At 39.9% G+C, this 5,522-nt stretch overlaps 1 long non-coding RNA gene across 1 annotated transcript; it reads left to right on the forward strand.

Annotated features, from left to right (window-relative positions):
• The first annotated feature begins 1,514 nt into the window (after positions 1-1,514).
• Positions 1,515-2,876, forward strand: LOC135566001 (uncharacterized). The gene is made up of 3 exons (XR_010461912.1): positions 1,515-1,645; positions 1,820-1,933; positions 2,704-2,876. It is a non-coding gene; the product is annotated as an uncharacterized LOC135566001 (long non-coding RNA).
• Positions 2,877-5,522: the final 2,646 nt, after the last annotated feature.

Consider the following 5,522-nt stretch of genomic DNA (forward strand, 5'->3'; position numbering starts at 1 on the left):
CTGTTAGATGTGTCTTTCTATCTACTGTTAGATGTGTCTTTCTATCTACTGTTAGATGTGTCTTTCTATCTACTGTTAGATGTGTCTTTCTATCTACTGTTAGATGTGTCTTTCTATCTACTGTTAGATGTGTCTTTCTATCTACTGTTAGATGTGTCTTTCTATCTACTGTTAGATGTGTCTTTCTATCTACTGTTAGATGTGTCTTTCTATCTACTGTTAGATGTGTCTTTCTATCTACTGTTAGATGTGTCTTTCTATCTACTGTTAGATGTGTCTTTCTATCTACTGTTAGATGTGTCTTTCTATCTACTGTTAGATGTGTCTTTCTATCTACTGTTAGATGTGTCTTTCTATCTACTGTTAGATGTGTCTTTCTATCTACTGTTAGATGTGTCTTTCTATCTACTGTTAGATGTGTCTTTCTATCTACTGTTAGATGTGTCTTTCTATCTACTGTTAGATGTGTCTTTCTATCTACTGTTAGATGTGTCTTTCTATCTACTGTTAGATGTGTCTTTCTATCTACTGTTAGATGTGTCTTTCTATCTACTGTTAGATGTGTCTTTCTATCTACTGTTAGATGTGTCTTTCTATCTACTGTTAGATGTGTCTTTCTATCTACTGTTAGATGTGTCTTTCTATCTACTGTTAGATGTGTCTTTCTATCTACTGTTAGATGTGTCTTTCTATCTACTGTTAGATGTGTCTTTCTATCTACTGTTAGATGTGTCTTTCTATCTACTGTTAGATGTGTCTTTCTATCTACTGTTAGATGTGTCTTTCTATCTACTGTTAGATGTGTCTTTCTATCTACTGTTAGATGTGTCTTTCTATCTACTGTTAGATGTGTCTTTCTATCTACTGTTAGATGTGTCTTTCTATCTACTGTTAGATGTGTCTTTCTATCTACTGTTAGATGTGTCTTTCTATCTACTGTTAGATGTGTCTTTCTATCTACTGTTAGATGTGTCTTTCTATCTACTGTTAGATGTGTCTTTCTATCTACTGTTAGATGTGTCTTTCTATCTACTGTTAGATGTGTCTTTCTATCTACTGTTAGATGTGTCTTTCTATCTACTGTTAGATGTGTCTTTCTATCTACTGTTAGATGTGTCTTTCTATCTACTGTTAGATGTGTCTTTCTATCTACTGTTAGATGTGTCTTTCTATCTACTGTTAGATGTGTCTTTCTATCTACTGTTAGATGTGTCTTTCTATCTACTGTTAGATGTGTCTTTCTATCTACTGTTAGATGTGTCTTTCTATCTACTGTTAGATGTGTCTTTCTATCTACTGTTAGATGTGTCTTTCTATCTACTGTTAGATGTGTCTTTCTATCTACTGTTAGATGTGTCTTTCTATCTACTGTTAGATGTGTCTTTCTATCTACTGTTAGATGTGTCTTTCTATCTACTGTTAGATGTGTCTTTCTATCTACTGTTAGATGTGTCTTTTTGTATTGTTTAACCCTTGTCTTTCTATCTACTGTTAGATGTGTGTGGTGTCTGTTTTGAAGTGTGTTGTGTGTAAGTGAAGTGGATTGTTGTTTTATTGCTAGGCCCTGACTCTACTCGACTACCTGATCAAAACGGGCTCGGAACGTGTGGCGCAGCAGTGCAGAGAGAACGTCTACACCATACAGGTTAGGTTGACGGTTCGAATCCCGAGTCTGTCGGGATAAATGTCTGGGAGTGCACTGAGCTGGCTTCTGAATGGGTTCTTTCTCAGGGGGTTGAAACCAAAAAAACTATCTGCAAAAAAAGTATAATAAAGTATATTTCCTTCTCTTCCTCTTCCTCCTCCTCCTCCTCTGTAGACCCTACGGGACTTCCAGTTCACAGACAGGGATGGCAGGGACCAGGGGGTGAATGTTAGGGAGAAGGCCAAGCAGCTGGTGGCCCTGATGAGGGATGAGGAGAGGCTGAAACAGGTATGACATGGTACTTGTATTCTGTTGGTTTGGTTTTGTTCAGTATGTGTGTCTGCTTCTGTTTTCCCAGATACATTATGTCTGGTCCTGGACACCAGATACATTATGTCTGGTCCTGGACATCAGACACATTATGTCTGGTCCTGGACATCAGACACATTATGTCTGGTCCTGGACACCAGACACATTATGTCTGGTCCTGGACATCAGACACATTATGTCTGGTCCTGGACATCAGACACATTATGTCTGGTCCTGGACATCAGACACATTATGTCTGGTCCTGGACATCAGACACATTATGTCTGGTCCTGGACATCAGACACATTATGTCTGGTCCAGGACATCAGACACATTATGTCTGGTCCTGGACATCAGACACATTATGTCTGGTCCTGGACATCAGACACATTATGTCTGGTCCTGGACATCAGACACATTATGTCTGGTCCAGGACATCAGACACATTATGTCTGGTCCTGGACATCAGACACATTATGTCTGGTCCAGGACATCAGACACATTATGTCTGGTCCTGGACTTCTGTTGGACACCAGATACATTATGTCTGGTCCTGGACTTCTGTTGGACTTCAGACACATTATGTCTGGTGCTGGACATCAGACACATTATGTCTGGTCCTGGACTTCTCCATTGATCTGGCTTTTTAGTCCCGGTCTAGGTGTAATATGTGTCCAGGAATTGTCCCCTCGATGATTAATAAAATCCCTATCTACATTATGTAAATACCTAGCTATCTATTTGTCTAGGAGAGGACCCTGGCCCTGAAGACCAAGGAGAGGATGGCTGGAGCAGCTGCAGGGTCAGGGATGGGCTCTAGTTCTCTACCTCCACCCTACCCAGGCCGCCGTACCAGCCAGCCCAGCATGACTGCTCTCTACGGGGATGACTTCAGCCGGTCCAGGGAGTCCCATTCCTCTTTCAATTGTGAGTAGTACCATGCAACTGGGAATATGCAACACACACACACACACACACACACACACACAGACACAGACACACACACACACACACAGACACACACACACACACACACACAGACACAGACACACACACACACACACACACACACAGACAGACACACACACACACACACACAGACACACACACACACGCAATCACGTTATTGGAAACAGGCTGTTCTGAGGTCAGGCCAGGTTGTGGCTCGATAAGTTTGAGTCGGGTCAGGGACAATTTTTTTATTTTTCATTTCAGCTAACCCTAATCCCTTTCCTAAACTTAACCTAACCTTAACCTAACCTTAACCTAACCTTAACCTAGTTCTCCTAAAGCTAACCTTAACCTAGTTCTCCTGAAGCTAACCTTAACCTAGTTCTCCTAAAGCTAACCTTAACCTAGTTCTCCTAAAGCTAACCTTAACCTAGTTCTCCTAAAGCTAACCTTAACCTAGTTCTCCTAAAGCTAAACTTAACCTAGTTCTCCTAAAGCTAACCTTAACCTAGTTCTCCTAAAGCTAACCTTAACCTAGTTCTCCTAAAGCTAACTTTAACCTAGTTCTCCTAAAGCTAACCTTAACCTAGTTCTCCTAAAGCTAACCTTAACCTAGTTCTCCTAAAGCTAACTTTAACCTAGTTCTCCTAAAGCTAACCTTAACCTAGTTCTCCTAAAGCTAACCTTAACCTAGTTCTCCTAAAGCTAACCTTAACCTAGTTCTCCTAAAGCTAACCTTAACCTAGTTCTCCTGAAGCTAACCTTAACCTAGTTCTCCTAAAGCTAACCTTAACCTAGTTCTCCTGAAGCTAACCTTAACCTAGTTCTCCTAAAGCTAACTTTAACCTAGTTCTCCTAAAGCTAACCTTAACCTAGTTCTCCTAAAGCTAACCTTAACCTAGTTCTCCTAAAGCTAACCTTAACCTAGTTCTCCTAAAGCTAACCTTAACCTAGTTCTCCTAAAGCTAACCTTAACCTAGTTCTCCTAAAGCTAACCTTAACCTAGTTCTCCTGAAGCTAACCTTAACCTAGTTCTCCTAAAGCTAACATTAACCTAGTTCTCCTAAAGCTAACCTTAACCTAGTTCTCCTAAAGCTAACCTTAACCTAGTTCTCCTACCTTAACCTAGTTCTCCTAAAGCTAACCTTAACCTAGTTCTCCTAAAGCTAACCTTAACCTAGTTCTCCTAAAGCTAACCTTAACCTAGTTCTCCTAAAGCTAACCTTAACCTAGTTCTCTTAAAGCTAACCTTAACCTAACCTTAACCTAACCTTAACCTAGTTCTCCTAAAGCTAACCTTAACCTAGTTCTCCTAAAGCTATCCTTAACCTAGTTCTCCTAAAGCTAAACTTAACCTAGTTCTCCTAAAGCTAACCTTAACCTAGTTCTCCTAAAGCTAACCTTAACCTAGTTCTCCTAAAGCTAACCTTAACCTAGTTCTCCTAAAGCTAACCTTAACCTAACCTTAACCTAGTTCTCCTAAAGCTAACCTTAACCTAGTTCTCCTAAAGCTAACCTTAACCTAGTTCTCCTAAAGCTAAACTTAACCTAGTTCTCCTAAAGCTAACCTTAACCTAGTTCTCCTAAAGCTAACCTTAACCTAGTTCTCCTAAAGCTAACTTTAACCTAGTTCTCCTAAAGTAACCTTAACCTAGTTCTCCTAAGCCTAACCTTAACCTAGTTCTCCTAAAGCTAACCTTAACCTAGTTCTCCTAAAGCTAACCTTAACCTAGTTCTCCTAAAAACCTTGTAACCTAGTTCTCCTAAAGCTAACCTAAGATTATCCTAAAGCTAACCTTAACCTAGTTCTCCCAACGCCAACCTTAACCTAGTTCTCCTGAAGCTAACCTTAGCAACCTAGTTCTCCTAAAGCTAACATTAACCTAGTTCTCCAAAAGCTAACCTTAACCTAGTTCTCCTAAAAGCACTTAAACCTTAACCTAGTTCTCCTAACTTAACCTAGTTCTCCTAAAGCTAACCTTAACCTAGTTCTCCTAAAGCTAACCTTAACCTAGTTCTCCTAAAGCCCAACCTTAACCTAGTTCTCCTAAAGCTAAACTTAACCTAGTTCTCCTAAAGCTAACCTTAACCTAGTTCTCCTAAAGCTAACCTTAACCTAGTTCTCCTAAAGCTAACCTTAACCTAGTTCTCCTAAAGCTAACCTTAACCTAGTTCTCCTAAAGCTAACCTTAACCTAGTTCTCCTAAAGCTAACCTTAACCTAGTTCTCCTAAAGCTAACCTTAACCTAGTCCTCTAAAGCTAACCTTAACCTAGTTCTCCTAAAGCTAACCTTAACCTAGTTCTCTTAACAGCTAACCTTAACCTAGTTCTCCTAAAGCTAACCTTAACCTAGTTCTCCTAAAGCTAACCTTAACCTAGTTCTCCTAAAGCTAACCTTAACCTAGTTCTCCTAAAGCTAACCTTAACCTAACCTTAACCTAGTTCTCCTAAAGCTAACCTTAACCTAGTTCTCCTAAAGCTAACCTTAACCTAGTTCTCCTAAAGCTAACCTTAACCTAGTTCTCCTAAAGCTAACCTTAACCTAGTTCTCCTAAAGCTAACCTTAGCTAACCTTAACCTAGTTCTCCTAAAGCTAACCTTAACCTAGTTCTCCTA

This window comes from Oncorhynchus nerka, unplaced genomic scaffold (assembly GCF_034236695.1).
Source record: "Oncorhynchus nerka isolate Pitt River unplaced genomic scaffold, Oner_Uvic_2.0 unplaced_scaffold_8346, whole genome shotgun sequence".
NCBI lineage: Eukaryota > Metazoa > Chordata > Actinopteri > Salmoniformes > Salmonidae > Oncorhynchus > Oncorhynchus nerka.